Genomic DNA, 13,472 nt, shown 5'->3' on the forward strand with positions numbered 1-13,472 from the left:
GGAAATGAATTTCTGACAGGTCCGCACTACAAAAAAACCGACAGAGAAGCGAAGCTAAATAAAATAGTTTAGAATAGTCACTGTCATAGTTACAAACTGCAAATACGGAGCGGTATGAAAAAAATACTACCAACAACACGCGGTATTCCCAAGCGGTCACCCATCCAAGTACTAACCACGCCCAATGTCGCTTAACTTCAGTGATCGGACGAGAACTGGTGTTTTACAGACATAGAATGGTCGTTGGTAAAAATACGGTTTTATTTATCGAAGAAATTGGTACTTACGTTGACAATGAGTGGAAATGAATTTCTGACAGGTCCGCACTACAAAAAAAAACCGACAGAGAAGTGAAGCTAAATCAAATAGTTTAATATACTCACTGTCATAGTTACAAACTGCAAAAATGGAGCGGTATGAAGAAAATACTACCAACAACACGCGGTATTCCCAAGCGGTCACCCATCCAAGTACTAACCACGCCCAATGTCGCTTAACTTCAGTGATCGGACGAGAACTGGTGTTTTACAGACATAGAATGGTCGTTGGTAAAAATACGGTTTTATTTATCGAAGAAATAGGAACTAACATTAACAATGAGTGGAAATGAATTTCTGACAGGTCCGCACTACAGAAAAACGGACAGAGAAGTGGAGCTAAATGAAACAGTTTAGAATAGTCACTGTCATAGTTGGAAACTGCAAAATTGGAGCGGTATGAAGAAAATACTACCAACAACACGCGGTATTCCCAAGCGGTCAACCTTCCAAGTACTAACCACGCCCAATGTCGCTTAACTTCAGTGATCGGACGAGAACTGGTGTTTTACAGACATAGAATGGTCGTTGGTAAAAATACGGTTTTATTTATCGAAGAAATTGGTACTTACGTTGACAATGAGTGGAAATGAATTTCTGACAGGTCCGCACTACAAAAAAACCGACAGAGAAGTGAAGCTAAATAAAATAGTTTAGAATAGTCACTGTCATAGTTACAAACTGCAAAAACGGAGCGGTATGAAGAAAATACTACCAACAACACGCGGTATTCCCAAGCGGTCAACCTTCCAAGTACTAACCACGCCCAATGTCGCTTAACTTCAGTGATCGGACGAGAACTGGTGTTTTACAGACATAGAATGGTCGTTGGTAAAAATACGGTTTTATTTATCGAAGAAATTGGTACTTACGTTGACAATGAGTGGAAATGAATTTCTGACAGGTCCGCACTACAAAAAAACCGACAGAGAAGTGAAGCTAAATAAAATAGTTTAGAATAGTCACTGTCATAGTTACAAACTGCAAAAACGGAGCGGTATGAAAAAAATACTACCAACAACACGCGGTATTCCCAAGCGGTCAACCTTCCAAGTACTAACCACGCCCAATGTCGCTTAACTTCAGTGATCGGACGAGAACTGGTGTTTTACAGACATAGAATGGTCGTTGGTAAAAATACAGTTTTATTTATCGAAGAAATTGGTACTAACATTGACAATGAGTGAAAATGAATTTCTGACAGGTCCGCACTACAAAGAAACGGACAGAGAAGTGAAGCTAAATAAAATAGTTTAGAATAGTCACTGTCATAGTTGGAAACTGCAAAATTGGAGCGGTATGAAGAAAATACTACCAACAACACGCGGTATTCCCAAGCGGTCACCAATCCAAGTACTAACCACGCCCAATGTCGCTTAAATTCAGTGATGGGACGAGAACTGGTGTTTTACAGACATAGAATGGTCGTTGGTAAAAATACGGTTTTATTTATCGAAGAAATTGGTACTTACGTTGACAATGAGTGGAAATGAATTTCCGACAGGTCCGTACTACAAAAAAACCGACAGAGAAGTGAAGCTAAATAAAATAGTTAAGAATACTCACTGTCATAGTTACAAACTGCAAAAATGGAGGGGTATGAACAAAATACTACCAACAACACGCGGTATTCCCAAGCGGTCACCCATCCAAGTACTAACCACGCCCAATGTCGCTTAACTTCAGTGATCGGACGAGAACTGGTGTTTTACAGACATAGAATGGTCATTGGTAAAAATACGGTTTTATTTATCGAAGAAATTGGAACTAACATTAACAATGAGTGGAAATGAATTTCTGACAGGTCCGCACTACAAAAAAACGGACAGAGAATTGGAGCTAAATGAAACAGTTTAGAATACTCACTGTCATAGTTACAAACTGCAAAAATGGAGGGGTATGAAAAAAATACTACCAACAACACGCGGTATTCCCAAGCGGTCACCCATCCAAGTACTAACCACGCCCAATGTCGCTTAACTTCAGTGATCGGACGAGAACTGGTGTTTTACAGACATAGAATGGTCGTTGGTAAAAATACGGTTTTATTTATCGAAGAAATTGGTACTTACGTTGACAATGAGTGGAAATGAATTTCTGACAGGTCCGCACTACAAAGAAACGGACAGAGAAGTGAAGCTAAATAAAATAGTTTAATATACTCACTGTCATAGTTACAAACTGCAAAAATGGAGGGGTATGAAAAAAATACTACCAACAACACGCGGTATTCCCAAGCGGTCACCCATCCAAGTACTAACCACGCCCAATGTCGCTTAACTTCAGTGATCGGACGAGAACTGGTGTTTTACAGACATAGAATGGTCGTTGGTAAAAATACGGTTTTATTTATCGAAGAAATTGGAACTAACATTAACAATGAGTGGAAATGAATTTCTGACAGGTCCGCACTACAAAAAAACGGACAGAGAAGTGGAGCTAAATGAAACAGTTTAGAATAGTCACTGTCATAGTTGGAAACTGCAAAAATGGAGGGGTATGAAAAAAATACTACCAACAACACGCGGTATTCCCAAGCGGTCACCCATCCAAGTACTAACCACGCCCAATGTCGCTTAACTTCAGTGATCGGACGAGAACTGGTGTTTTACAGACATAGAATGGTCGTTGGTAAAAATACGGTTTTATTTATCGAAGAAATTGGAACTAACATTAACAATGAGTGGAAATGAATTTCTGACAGGTCCGCACTACAAAAAAACGGATAGAGAAGTGGAGCTAAATGAAACAGTTTAGAATAGTCACTGTCATAGTTGGAAACTGCAAAATTGCAGCGGTATGAAGAAAATACTACCAACAACACGCGGTATTCCCAAGCGGTCAACCTTCCAAGTACTAACCACGCCCAATGTCGCTTAACTTCAGTGATCGGACGAGAACTGGTGTTTTACAGACATAGAATGGTCGTTGGTAAAAATACGGTTTTATTTATCGAAGAAATTGGTACTTACGTTGACAATGAGTGGAAATGAATTTCTGACAGGTCCGCACTACAAAAAAAAACCGACAGAGAAGTGAAGCTAAATCAAATAGTTTAATATACTCACTGTCATAGTTACAAACTGCAAAAATGGAGCGGTATGAAGAAAATACTACCAACAACACGCGGTATTCCCAAGCGGTCACCCATCCAAGTACTAACCACGCCCAATGTCGCTTAACTTCAGTGATCGGACGAGAACTGGTGTTTTACAGACATAGAATGGTCGTTGGTAAAAATACCGTTTTATTTATCGAAGAAATTGGTACTTACGTTGACAATGAGTGGAAATGAATTTCTGACAGGTCCGCACTACAAAGAAACGGACAGAGAAGTGAAGCTAAATAAAATAGTTTAATATACTCACTGTCATAGTTACAAACTGCAAAAATGGAGGGGTATGAAAAAAATACTACCAACAACACGCGGTATTCCCAAGCGGTCACCCATCCAAGTACTAACCACGCCCAATGTCGCTTAACTTCAGTGATCGGACGAGAACTGGTGTTTTACAGACATAGAATGGTCGTTGGTAAAAATACGGTTTTATTTATCGAAGAAATTGGAACTAACATTAACAATGAGTGGAAATGAATTTCTGACAGGTCCGCACTACAAAGAAACGGACAGAGAAGTGAAGCTAAATAAAATAGTTTAATATACTCACTGTCATAGTTACAAACTGCAAAAATGGAGGGGTATGAAAAAAATACTACCAACAACACGCGGTATTCCCAAGCGGTCACCCATCCAAGTACTAACCACGCCCAATGTCGCTTAACTTCAGTGATCGGACGAGAACTGGTGTTTTACAGACATAGAATGGTCGTTGGTAAAAATACGGTTTTATTTATCGAAGAAATTGGTACTTACGTTGACAATGAGTGGAAATGAATTTCTGACAGGTCCGCACTACAAAGAAACGGACAGAGAAGTGAAGCTAAATAAAATAGTTTAATATACTCACTGTCATAGTTACAAACTGCAAAAATGGAGGGGTATGAAAAAAATACTACCAACAACACGCGGTATTCCCAAGCGGTCACCCATCCAAGTACTAACCACGCCCAATGTCGCTTAACTTCAGTGATCGGACGAGAACTGGTGTTTTACAGACATAGAATGGTCGTTGGTAAAAATACCGTTTTATTTATCGAAGAAATTGGTACTGACGTTGACAATGAGTGGAAATGAATTTCTGACAGGTCCGCACTACAAAGAAACGGACAGAGAAGTGAAGCTAAATAAAATAGTTTAATATACTCACTGTCATAGTTACAAACTGCAAAAATGGAGGGGTATGAAAAAAATACTACCAACAACACGCGGTATTCCCAAGCGGTCACCCATCCAAGTACTAACCACGCCCAATGTCGCTTAACTTCAGTGATCGGACGAGAACTGGTGTTTTACAGACATAGAATGGTCGTTGGTAAAAATACGGTTTTATTTATCGAAGAAATTGGTACTTACGTTGACAATGAGTGGAAATGAATTTCTGACAGGTCCGCACTACAAAGAAACGGACAGAGAAGTGAAGCTAAATAAAATAGTTTAATATACTCACTGTCATAGTTACAAACTGCAAAAATGGAGGGGTATGAAAAAAATACTACCAACAACACGCGGTATTCCCAAGCGGTCACCCATCCAAGTACTAACCACGCCCAATGTCGCTTAACTTCAGTGATCGGACGAGAACTGGTGTTTTACAGACATAGAATGGTCGTTGGTAAAAATACGGTTTTATTTATCGAAGAAATTGGTACTTACGTTGACAATGAGTGGAAATGAATTTCTGACAGGTCCGCACTACAAAGAAACGGACAGAGAAGTGAAGCTAAATAAAATAGTTTAATATACTCACTGTCATAGTTACAAACTGCAAAAATGGAGGGGTATGAAAAAAATACTACCAACAACACGCGGTATTCCCAAGCGGTCACCCATCCAAGTACTAACCACGCCCAATGTCGCTTAACTTCAGTGATCGGACGAGAACTGGTGTTTTACAGACATAGAATGGTCGTTGGTAAAAATACGGTTTTATTTATCGAAGAAATTGGAACTAACATTAACAATGAGTGGAAATGAATTTCTGACAGGTCCGCACTACAAAAAAACGGACAGAGAAGTGGAGCTAAATGAAACAGTTTAGAATAGTCACTGTCATAGTTGGAAACTGCAAAATTGGAGCGGTATGAAGAAAATACTACCAACAACACGCGGTATTCCCAAGCGGTCAACCTTCCAAGTACTAACCACGCCCAATGTCGCTTAACTTCAGTGATCGGACGAGAACTGGTGTTTTACAGACATAGAATGGTCGTTGGTAAAAATACGGTTTTATTTATCGAAGAAATTGGTACTTACGTTGACAATGAGTGGAAATGAATTTCTGACAGGTCCGCACTACAAAAAAAACCGACAGAGAAGTGAAGCTAAATAAAATAGTTTAGAATAGTCACTGTCATAGTTACAAACTGCAAAAATGGAGGGGTATGAAAAAAATACTACCAACAACACGCGGTATTCCCAAGCGGTCACCCATCCAAGTACTAACCACGCCCAATGTCGCTTAACTTCAGTGATCGGACGAGAACTGGTGTTTTACAGACATAGAATGGTCGTTGGTAAAAATACGGTTTTATTTATCGAAGAAATTGGTACTTACGTTGACAATGAGTGGAAATGAATTTCTGACAGGTCCGCACTACAAAAAAAAACCGACAGAGAAGTGAAGCTAAATCAAATAGTTTAATATACTCACTGTCATAGTTACAAACTGCAAAAATGGAGCGGTATGAAGAAAATACTACCAACAACACGCGGTATTCCCAAGCGGTCACCCATCCAAGTACTAACCACGCCCAATGTCGCTTAACTTCAGTGATCGGACGAGAACTGGTGTTTTACAGACATAGAATGGTCGTTGGTAAAAATACGGTTTTATTTATCGAAGAAATTGGTACTTACGTTGACAATGAGTGGAAATGAATTTCTGACAGGTCCGCACTACAAAAAAACCGACAGAGAAGTGAAGCTAAATAAAATAGTTTAGAATAGTCACTGTCATAGTTACAAACTGCAAAAACGGAGCGGTATGAAAAAAATACTACCAACAACACGCGGTATTCCCAAGCGGTCAACCTTCCAAGTACTAACCACGCCCAATGTCGCTTAACTTCAGTGATCGGACGAGAACTGGTGTTTTACAGACATAGAATGGTCGTTGGTAAAAATACGGTTTTATTTATCGAAGAAATTGGTACTTACGTTGACAATGAGTGGAAATGAATTTCTGACAGGTCCGCACTACAAAAAAAAACCGACAGAGAAGTGAAGCTAAATCAAATAGTTCAATATACTCACTGTCATAGTTACAAACTGCAAAAATGGAGCGGTATGAAGAAAATACTACCAACAACACGCGGTATTCCCAAGCGGTCACCCATCCAAGTACTAACCACGCCCAATGTCGCTTAACTTCAGTGATCGGACGAGAACTGGTGTTTTACAGACATAGAATGGTCGTTGGTAAAAATACGGTTTTATTTATCGAAGAAATTGGTAGTTACGTTGACAATGAGTGGAAATGAATTTCTGACAGGTCCGCACTACAAAAAAACCGACAGAGAAGTGAAGCTAAATAAAATAGTTAAGAATACTCACTGTCATAGTTACAAACTGCAAAAATGGAGGGGTATGAAAAAAATACTACCAACAACACGCGGTATTCCCAAGCGGTCACCCATCCAAGTACTAACCACGCCCAATGTCGCTTAACTTCAGTGATCGGACGAGAACTGGTGTTTTACAGACATAGAATGGTCGTTGGTAAAAATACGGTTTTATTTATCGAAGAAATTGGTACTTACGTTGACAATGAGTGGAAATGAATTTCTGACAGGTCCGCACTACAAAGAAACGGACAGAGAAGTGAAGCTAAATAAAATAGTTTAATATACTCACTGTCATAGTTACAAACTGCAAAAATGGAGGGGTATGAAAAAAATACTACCAACAACACGCGGTATTCCCAAGCGGTCACCCATCCAAGTACTAACCACGCCCAATGTCGCTTAACTTCAGTGATCGGACGAGAACTGGTGTTTTACAGACATAGAATGGTCGTTGGTAAAAATACGGTTTTATTTATCGAAGAAATTGGAACTAACATTAACAATGAGTGGAAATGAATTTCTGACAGGTCCGCACTACAAAAAAACGGACAGAGAAGTGGAGCTAAATGAAACAGTTTAGAATAGTCACTGTCATAGTTGGAAACTGCAAAATTGGAGCGGTATGAAGAAAATACTACCAACAACACGCGGTATTCCCAAGCGGTCAACCTTCCAAGTACTAACCACGCCCAATGTCGCTTAACTTCAGTGATCGGACGAGAACTGGTGTTTTACAGACATAGAATGGTCGTTGGTAAAAATACGGTTTTATTTATCGAAGAAATTGGTACTTACGTTGACAATGAGTGGAAATGAATTTCTGACAGGTCCGCACTACAAAAAAACCGACAGAGAAGTGAAGCTAAATAAAATAGTTTAGAATAGTCACTGTCATAGTTACAAACTGCAAAAACGGAGCGGTATGAAGAAAATACTACCAACAACACGCGGTATTCCCAAGCGGTCAACCTTCCAAGTACTAACCACGCCCAATGTCGCTTAACTTCAGTGATCGGACGAGAACTGGTGTTTTACAGACATAGAATGGTCGTTGGTAAAAATACGGTTTTATTTATCGAAGAAATTGGTACTTACGTTGACAATGAGTGGAAATGAATTTCTGACAGGTCCGCACTACAAAAAAAAACCGACAGAGAAGTGAAGCTAAATCAAATAGTTTAATATACTCACTGTCATAGTTACAAACTGCAAAAATGGAGCGGTATGAAGAAAATACTACCAACAACACGCGGTATTCCCAAGCGGTCACCCATCCAAGTACTAACCACGCCCAATGTCGCTTAACTTCAGTGATCGGACGAGAACTGGTGTTTTACAGACATAGAATGGTCGTTGGTAAAAATACGGTTTTATTTATCGAAGAAATTGGTACTTACGTTGACAATGAGTGGAAATGAATTTCTGACAGGTCCGAACTACAAAAAAACCGACAGAGAAGTGAAGCTAAATAAAATAGTTTAGAATAGTCACTGTCATAGTTACAAACTGCAAAAACGGAGCGGTATGAAAAAAATACTACCAACAACACGCGGTATTCCCAAGCGGTCAACCTTCCAAGTACTAACCACGCCCAATGTCGCTTAACTTCAGTGATCGGACGAGAACTGGTGTTTTACAGACATAGAATGGTCGTTGGTAAAAATACGGTTTTATTTATCGAAGAAATTGGTACTTACGTTGACAATGAGTGGAAATGAATTTCTGACAGGTCCGCACTACAAAAAAACCGACAGAGAAGCGAAGCTAAATAAAATAGTTTAGAATAGTCACTGTCATAGTTACAAACTGCAAATACGGAGCGGTATGAAAAAAATACTACCAACAACACGCGGTATTCCCAAGCGGTCACCCATCCAAGTACTAACCACGCCCAATGTCGCTTAACTTCAGTGATCGGACGAGAACTGGTGTTTTACAGACATAGAATGGTCGTTGGTAAAAATACGGTTTTATTTATCGAAGAAATTGGTACTTACGTTGACAATGAGTGGAAATGAATTTCTGACAGGTCCGCACTACGAAAAAAAACCGACAGAGAAGTGAAGCTAAATCAAATAGTTTAATATACACACTGTCATAGTTACAAACTGCAAAAATGGAGCGGTATGAAGAAAATACTACCAACAACACGCGGTATTCCCAAGCGGTCACCCATCCAAGTACTAACCACGCCCAATGTCGCTTAACTTCAGTGATCGGACGAGAACTGGTGTTTTACAGACATAGAATGGTCGTTGGTAAAAATACGGTTTTATTTATCGAAGAAATTGGTACTTACGTTGACAATGAGTGGAAATGAATTTCTGACAGGTCCGAACTACAAAAAAATCGACAGAGAAGTGAAGCTAAATAAAATAGTTTAGAATAGTCACTGTCATAGTTACAAACTGCAAAAACGGAGCGGTATGAAAAAAATACTACCAACAACACGCGGTATTCCCAAGCGGTCAACCTTCCAAGTACTAACCACGCCCAATGTCGCTTAACTTCAGTGATCGGACGAGAACTGGTGTTTTACAGACATAGAATGGTCGTTGGTAAAAATACGGTTTTATTTATCGAAGAAATTGGTACTTACGTTGACAATGAGTGGAAATGAATTTCTGACAGGTCCGCACTACAAAAAAAAACCGACAGAGAAGTGAAGCTAAATCAAATAGTTCAATATACTCACTGTCATAGTTACAAACTGCAAAAATGGAGCGGTATGAAGAAAATACTACCAACAACACGCGGTATTCCCAAGCGGTCACCCATCCAAGTACTAACCACGCCCAATGTCGCTTAACTTCAGTGATCGGACGAGAACTGGTGTTTTACAGACATAGAATGGTCGTTGGTAAAAATACGGTTTTATTTATCGAAGAAATTGGTACTTACGTTGACAATGAGTGGAAATGAATTTCTGACAGGTCCGCACTACAAAAAAACCGACAGAGAAGTGAAGCTAAATAAAATAGTTTAGAATAGTCACTGTCATAGTTACAAACTGCAAAAACGGAGCGGTATGAAAAAAATACTACCAACAACACGCGGTATTCCCAAGCGGTCAACCTTCCAAGTACTAACCACGCCCAATGTCGCTTAACTTCAGTGATCGGACGAGAACTGGTGTTTTACAGACATAGAATGGTCGTTGGTAAAAATACGGTTTTATTTATCGAAGAAATTGGTACTAACATTGACAATGAGTGAAAATGAATTTCTGACAGGTCCGCACTACAAAGAAACGGACAGAGAAGTGAAGCTAAATAAAATAGTTTAGAATAGTCACTGTCATAGTTGGAAACTGCAAAATTGGAGCGGTATGAAGAAAATACTACTAACAACACGCGGTATTCCCAAGCGGTCACCCATCCAAGTACTAACCACGCCCAATGTCGCTTAACTTCAGTGATCGGACGAGAACTGGTGTTTTACAGACATAGAATGGTCGTTGGTAAAAATACGGTTTTATTTATCGAAGAAATTGGTAGTTACGTTGACAATGAGTGGAAATGAATTTCTGACAGGTCCGCACTACAAAAAAACCGACAGAGAAGTGAAGCTAAATAAAATAGTTAAGAATACTCACTGTCATAGTTACAAACTGCAAAAATGGAGCGGTATGAAGAAAATACTACCAACAACACGCGGTATTCCCAAGCGGTCACCCATCCAAGTACTAACCACGCCCAATGTCGCTTAACTTCAGTGATCGGACGAGAACTGGTGTTTTACAGACATAGAATGGTCGTTGGTAAAAATACGGTTTTATTTATCGAAGAAATTGGTAGTTACGTTGACAATGAGTGGAAATGAATTTCTGACAGGTCCGCACTACAAAAAAACCGACAGAGAAGTGAAGCTAAATAAAATAGTTTAGAATAGTCACTGTCATAGTTACAAACTGCAAAAACGGAGCGGTATGAAAAAAATACTACCAACAACACGCGGTATTCCCAAGCGGTCAACCTTCCAAGTACTAACCACGCCCAATGTCGCTTAACTTCAGTGATCGGACGAGAACTGGTGTTTTACAGACATAGAATGGTCGTTGGTAAAAATACGGTTTTATTTATCGAAGAAATTGGTATTTACGTTGACAATGAGTGGAAATGAATTTCTGACAGGTCCGCACTACAAAAAAACCGACAGAGAAGCGAAGCTAAATAAAATAGTTTAGAATAGTCACTGTCATAGTTACAAACTGCAAATACGGAGCGGTATGAAAAAAATACTACCAACAACACGCGGTATTCCCAAGCGGTCACCCATCCAAGTACTAACCACGCCCAATGTCGCTTAACTTCAGTGATCGGACGAGAACTGGTGTTTTACAGACATAGAATGGTCGTTGGTAAAAATACGGTTTTATTTATCGAAGAAATTGGTACTAACATTGACAATGAGTGAAAATGAATTTCTGACAGGTCCGCACTACAAAGAAACGGACAGAGAAGTGAAGCTAAATAAAATAGTTTAGAATAGTCACTGTCATAGTTGGAAACTGCAAAATTGGAGCGGTATGAAGAAAATACTACTAACAACACGCGGTATTCCCAAGCGGTCACCCATCCAAGTACTAACCACGCCCAATGTCGCTTAACTTCAGTGATCGGACGAGAACTGGTGTTTTACAGACATAGAATGGTCGTTGGTAAAAATACGGTTTTATTTATCGAAGAAATTTGTAGTTACGTTGACAATGAGTGGAAATGAATTTCTGACAGGTCCGCACTACAAAAAAACCGACAGAGAAGTGAAGCTAAATAAAATAGTTAAGAATACTCACTGTCATAGTTACAAACTGCAAAAATGGAGGGGTATGAAAAAAATACTACCAACAACACGCGGTATTCCCAAGCGGTCACCCATCCAAGTACTAACCACGCCCAATGTCGCTTAACTTCAGTGATCGGACGAGAACTGGTGTTTTACAGACATAGAATGGTCGTTGGTAAAAATACGGTTTTATTTATCGAAGAAATTGGTACTTACGTTGACAATGAGTGGAAATGAATTTCTGACAGGTCCGCACTACAAAAAAAAACCGACAGAGAAGTGAAGCTAAATCAAATAGTTTAATATACTCACTGTCATAGTTACAAACTGCAAAAATGGAGCGGTATGAAGAAAATACTACCAACAACACGCGGTATTCCCAAGCGGTCACCCATCCAAGTACTAACCACGCCCAATGTCGCTTAACTTCAGTGATCGGACGAGAACTGGTGTTTTACAGACATAGAATGGTCGTTGGTAAAAATACGGTTTTATTTATCGAAGAAATTGGTACTTACGTTGACAATGAGTGGAAATGAATTTCTGACAGGTCCGCACTACAAAAAAAAACCGACAGAGAAGTGAAGCTAAATCAAATAGTTCAATATACTCACTGTCATAGTTACAAACTGCAAAAATGGAGCGGTATGAAGAAAATACTACCAACAACACGCGGTATTCCCAAGCGGTCACCCATCCAAGTACTAACCACGCCCAATGTCGCTTAACTTCAGTGATCGGACGAGAACTGGTGTTTTACAGACATAGAATGGTCGTTGGTAAAAATACGGTTTTATTTATCGAAGAAATTGGTACTTACGTTGACAATGAGTGGAAATGAATTTCTGACAGGTCCGCACTACAAAAAAACCGACAGAGAAGTGAAGCTAAATAAAATAGTTTAGAATAGTCACTGTCATAGTTACAAACTGCAAAAACGGAGCGGTATGAAAAAAATACTACCAACAACACGCGGTATTCCCAAGCGGTCAACCTTCCAAGTACTAACCACGCCCAATGTCGCTTAACTTCAGTGATCGGACGAGAACTGGTGTTTTACAGACATAGAATGGTCGTTGGTAAAAATACGGTTTTATTTATCGAAGAAATTGGTACTAACATTGACAATGAGTGAAAATGAATTTCTGACAGGTCCGCACTACAAAGAAACGGACAGAGAAGTGAAGCTAAATAAAATAGTTTAGAATAGTCACTGTCATAGTTGGAAACTGCAAAATTGGAGCGGTATGAAGAAAATACTACTAACAACACGCGGTATTCCCAAGCGGTCACCCATCCAAGTACTAACCACGCCCAATGTCGCTTAACTTCAGTGATCGGACGAGAACTGGTGTTTTACAGACATAGAATGGTCGTTGGTAAAAATACGGTTTTATTTATCGAAGAAATTGGTAGTTACGTTGACAATGAGTGGAAATGAATTTCTGACAGGTCCGCACTACAAAAAAACCGACAGAGAAGTGAAGCTAAATAAAATAGTTAAGAATACTCACTGTCATAGTTACAAACTGCAAAAATGGAGCGGTATGAAGAAAATACTACCAACAACACGCGGTATTCCCAAGCGGTCACCCATCCAAGTACTAACCACGCCCAATGTCGCTTAACTTCAGTGATCGGACGAGAACTGGTGTTTTACAGACATAGAATGGTCGTTGGTAAAAA

General features: G+C 39.5%; 31 non-coding genes and 14 pseudogenes across 31 annotated transcripts; all 45 read right to left on the reverse strand.

The window, feature by feature from the left end:
• Window positions 1-127: 127 nt before the first annotated feature.
• LOC143370596 (5S ribosomal RNA) lies at window positions 128-248 on the reverse strand. The gene has a single exon (XR_013085702.1). It is a non-coding gene; the product is annotated as a 5S ribosomal RNA (ribosomal RNA).
• A 181-nt stretch (window positions 249-429) lies between these two features.
• On the reverse strand, window positions 430-550 carry LOC143370597 (5S ribosomal RNA). The gene has a single exon (XR_013085703.1). It is a non-coding gene; the product is annotated as a 5S ribosomal RNA (ribosomal RNA).
• A 179-nt stretch (window positions 551-729) lies between these two features.
• Window positions 730-850, reverse strand: LOC143370902 (5S ribosomal RNA; annotated as a pseudogene).
• Window positions 851-1,029: 179 nt separating this feature from the next.
• LOC143370904 (5S ribosomal RNA) lies at window positions 1,030-1,150 on the reverse strand (annotated as a pseudogene).
• Window positions 1,151-1,329: 179 nt separating this feature from the next.
• Window positions 1,330-1,450, reverse strand: LOC143370905 (5S ribosomal RNA; annotated as a pseudogene).
• Window positions 1,451-1,629: 179 nt separating this feature from the next.
• LOC143371015 (5S ribosomal RNA) lies at window positions 1,630-1,750 on the reverse strand (annotated as a pseudogene).
• Window positions 1,751-1,929: 179 nt separating this feature from the next.
• LOC143370770 (5S ribosomal RNA) lies at window positions 1,930-2,050 on the reverse strand. The gene has a single exon (XR_013085874.1). It is a non-coding gene; the product is annotated as a 5S ribosomal RNA (ribosomal RNA).
• Window positions 2,051-2,229: 179 nt separating this feature from the next.
• LOC143370598 (5S ribosomal RNA) lies at window positions 2,230-2,350 on the reverse strand. The gene has a single exon (XR_013085704.1). It is a non-coding gene; the product is annotated as a 5S ribosomal RNA (ribosomal RNA).
• A 179-nt stretch (window positions 2,351-2,529) lies between these two features.
• Window positions 2,530-2,650, reverse strand: LOC143370599 (5S ribosomal RNA). The gene has a single exon (XR_013085705.1). It is a non-coding gene; the product is annotated as a 5S ribosomal RNA (ribosomal RNA).
• A 179-nt stretch (window positions 2,651-2,829) lies between these two features.
• On the reverse strand, window positions 2,830-2,950 carry LOC143370601 (5S ribosomal RNA). The gene has a single exon (XR_013085707.1). It is a non-coding gene; the product is annotated as a 5S ribosomal RNA (ribosomal RNA).
• A 179-nt stretch (window positions 2,951-3,129) lies between these two features.
• LOC143370906 (5S ribosomal RNA) lies at window positions 3,130-3,250 on the reverse strand (annotated as a pseudogene).
• Window positions 3,251-3,431: 181 nt separating this feature from the next.
• LOC143370602 (5S ribosomal RNA) lies at window positions 3,432-3,552 on the reverse strand. Its single transcript, XR_013085708.1, has one exon. It is a non-coding gene; the product is annotated as a 5S ribosomal RNA (ribosomal RNA).
• A 179-nt stretch (window positions 3,553-3,731) lies between these two features.
• LOC143370603 (5S ribosomal RNA) lies at window positions 3,732-3,852 on the reverse strand. The gene has a single exon (XR_013085709.1). It is a non-coding gene; the product is annotated as a 5S ribosomal RNA (ribosomal RNA).
• Window positions 3,853-4,031: 179 nt separating this feature from the next.
• On the reverse strand, window positions 4,032-4,152 carry LOC143370604 (5S ribosomal RNA). The gene has a single exon (XR_013085710.1). It is a non-coding gene; the product is annotated as a 5S ribosomal RNA (ribosomal RNA).
• A 179-nt stretch (window positions 4,153-4,331) lies between these two features.
• LOC143370606 (5S ribosomal RNA) lies at window positions 4,332-4,452 on the reverse strand. The gene has a single exon (XR_013085711.1). It is a non-coding gene; the product is annotated as a 5S ribosomal RNA (ribosomal RNA).
• Window positions 4,453-4,631: 179 nt separating this feature from the next.
• Window positions 4,632-4,752, reverse strand: LOC143370607 (5S ribosomal RNA). The gene has a single exon (XR_013085712.1). It is a non-coding gene; the product is annotated as a 5S ribosomal RNA (ribosomal RNA).
• Window positions 4,753-4,931: 179 nt separating this feature from the next.
• On the reverse strand, window positions 4,932-5,052 carry LOC143370608 (5S ribosomal RNA). The gene has a single exon (XR_013085713.1). It is a non-coding gene; the product is annotated as a 5S ribosomal RNA (ribosomal RNA).
• A 179-nt stretch (window positions 5,053-5,231) lies between these two features.
• On the reverse strand, window positions 5,232-5,352 carry LOC143370609 (5S ribosomal RNA). The gene has a single exon (XR_013085714.1). It is a non-coding gene; the product is annotated as a 5S ribosomal RNA (ribosomal RNA).
• Window positions 5,353-5,531: 179 nt separating this feature from the next.
• On the reverse strand, window positions 5,532-5,652 carry LOC143370907 (5S ribosomal RNA; annotated as a pseudogene).
• Window positions 5,653-5,832: 180 nt separating this feature from the next.
• Window positions 5,833-5,953, reverse strand: LOC143370610 (5S ribosomal RNA). Its single transcript, XR_013085715.1, has one exon. It is a non-coding gene; the product is annotated as a 5S ribosomal RNA (ribosomal RNA).
• Window positions 5,954-6,134: 181 nt separating this feature from the next.
• On the reverse strand, window positions 6,135-6,255 carry LOC143370611 (5S ribosomal RNA). The gene has a single exon (XR_013085716.1). It is a non-coding gene; the product is annotated as a 5S ribosomal RNA (ribosomal RNA).
• A 179-nt stretch (window positions 6,256-6,434) lies between these two features.
• On the reverse strand, window positions 6,435-6,555 carry LOC143370908 (5S ribosomal RNA; annotated as a pseudogene).
• Window positions 6,556-6,736: 181 nt separating this feature from the next.
• Window positions 6,737-6,857, reverse strand: LOC143370613 (5S ribosomal RNA). Its single transcript, XR_013085718.1, has one exon. It is a non-coding gene; the product is annotated as a 5S ribosomal RNA (ribosomal RNA).
• A 179-nt stretch (window positions 6,858-7,036) lies between these two features.
• On the reverse strand, window positions 7,037-7,157 carry LOC143370614 (5S ribosomal RNA). Its single transcript, XR_013085719.1, has one exon. It is a non-coding gene; the product is annotated as a 5S ribosomal RNA (ribosomal RNA).
• Window positions 7,158-7,336: 179 nt separating this feature from the next.
• LOC143370615 (5S ribosomal RNA) lies at window positions 7,337-7,457 on the reverse strand. Its single transcript, XR_013085720.1, has one exon. It is a non-coding gene; the product is annotated as a 5S ribosomal RNA (ribosomal RNA).
• Window positions 7,458-7,636: 179 nt separating this feature from the next.
• On the reverse strand, window positions 7,637-7,757 carry LOC143370909 (5S ribosomal RNA; annotated as a pseudogene).
• Window positions 7,758-7,936: 179 nt separating this feature from the next.
• LOC143370910 (5S ribosomal RNA) lies at window positions 7,937-8,057 on the reverse strand (annotated as a pseudogene).
• Window positions 8,058-8,238: 181 nt separating this feature from the next.
• LOC143370616 (5S ribosomal RNA) lies at window positions 8,239-8,359 on the reverse strand. The gene has a single exon (XR_013085721.1). It is a non-coding gene; the product is annotated as a 5S ribosomal RNA (ribosomal RNA).
• Window positions 8,360-8,538: 179 nt separating this feature from the next.
• LOC143370911 (5S ribosomal RNA) lies at window positions 8,539-8,659 on the reverse strand (annotated as a pseudogene).
• Window positions 8,660-8,838: 179 nt separating this feature from the next.
• LOC143370617 (5S ribosomal RNA) lies at window positions 8,839-8,959 on the reverse strand. The gene has a single exon (XR_013085722.1). It is a non-coding gene; the product is annotated as a 5S ribosomal RNA (ribosomal RNA).
• Window positions 8,960-9,140: 181 nt separating this feature from the next.
• LOC143370618 (5S ribosomal RNA) lies at window positions 9,141-9,261 on the reverse strand. The gene has a single exon (XR_013085723.1). It is a non-coding gene; the product is annotated as a 5S ribosomal RNA (ribosomal RNA).
• A 179-nt stretch (window positions 9,262-9,440) lies between these two features.
• LOC143370912 (5S ribosomal RNA) lies at window positions 9,441-9,561 on the reverse strand (annotated as a pseudogene).
• A 181-nt stretch (window positions 9,562-9,742) lies between these two features.
• On the reverse strand, window positions 9,743-9,863 carry LOC143370619 (5S ribosomal RNA). Its single transcript, XR_013085724.1, has one exon. It is a non-coding gene; the product is annotated as a 5S ribosomal RNA (ribosomal RNA).
• A 179-nt stretch (window positions 9,864-10,042) lies between these two features.
• LOC143370913 (5S ribosomal RNA) lies at window positions 10,043-10,163 on the reverse strand (annotated as a pseudogene).
• A 179-nt stretch (window positions 10,164-10,342) lies between these two features.
• On the reverse strand, window positions 10,343-10,463 carry LOC143370827 (5S ribosomal RNA). Its single transcript, XR_013085927.1, has one exon. It is a non-coding gene; the product is annotated as a 5S ribosomal RNA (ribosomal RNA).
• Window positions 10,464-10,642: 179 nt separating this feature from the next.
• LOC143370620 (5S ribosomal RNA) lies at window positions 10,643-10,763 on the reverse strand. Its single transcript, XR_013085725.1, has one exon. It is a non-coding gene; the product is annotated as a 5S ribosomal RNA (ribosomal RNA).
• A 179-nt stretch (window positions 10,764-10,942) lies between these two features.
• Window positions 10,943-11,063, reverse strand: LOC143370916 (5S ribosomal RNA; annotated as a pseudogene).
• A 179-nt stretch (window positions 11,064-11,242) lies between these two features.
• LOC143370622 (5S ribosomal RNA) lies at window positions 11,243-11,363 on the reverse strand. Its single transcript, XR_013085726.1, has one exon. It is a non-coding gene; the product is annotated as a 5S ribosomal RNA (ribosomal RNA).
• Window positions 11,364-11,542: 179 nt separating this feature from the next.
• LOC143370828 (5S ribosomal RNA) lies at window positions 11,543-11,663 on the reverse strand. The gene has a single exon (XR_013085928.1). It is a non-coding gene; the product is annotated as a 5S ribosomal RNA (ribosomal RNA).
• Window positions 11,664-11,842: 179 nt separating this feature from the next.
• Window positions 11,843-11,963, reverse strand: LOC143370623 (5S ribosomal RNA). The gene has a single exon (XR_013085727.1). It is a non-coding gene; the product is annotated as a 5S ribosomal RNA (ribosomal RNA).
• A 181-nt stretch (window positions 11,964-12,144) lies between these two features.
• Window positions 12,145-12,265, reverse strand: LOC143370625 (5S ribosomal RNA). The gene has a single exon (XR_013085729.1). It is a non-coding gene; the product is annotated as a 5S ribosomal RNA (ribosomal RNA).
• Window positions 12,266-12,446: 181 nt separating this feature from the next.
• LOC143370626 (5S ribosomal RNA) lies at window positions 12,447-12,567 on the reverse strand. Its single transcript, XR_013085730.1, has one exon. It is a non-coding gene; the product is annotated as a 5S ribosomal RNA (ribosomal RNA).
• Window positions 12,568-12,746: 179 nt separating this feature from the next.
• On the reverse strand, window positions 12,747-12,867 carry LOC143370917 (5S ribosomal RNA; annotated as a pseudogene).
• A 179-nt stretch (window positions 12,868-13,046) lies between these two features.
• On the reverse strand, window positions 13,047-13,167 carry LOC143370829 (5S ribosomal RNA). Its single transcript, XR_013085929.1, has one exon. It is a non-coding gene; the product is annotated as a 5S ribosomal RNA (ribosomal RNA).
• Window positions 13,168-13,346: 179 nt separating this feature from the next.
• On the reverse strand, window positions 13,347-13,467 carry LOC143370627 (5S ribosomal RNA). Its single transcript, XR_013085731.1, has one exon. It is a non-coding gene; the product is annotated as a 5S ribosomal RNA (ribosomal RNA).
• Between the last annotated feature and the right edge of the window lie 5 nt (window positions 13,468-13,472).

This window comes from Andrena cerasifolii, chromosome 6 (assembly GCF_050908995.1).
Source record: "Andrena cerasifolii isolate SP2316 chromosome 6, iyAndCera1_principal, whole genome shotgun sequence".
Taxonomy (NCBI): domain Eukaryota; kingdom Metazoa; phylum Arthropoda; class Insecta; order Hymenoptera; family Andrenidae; genus Andrena; species Andrena cerasifolii.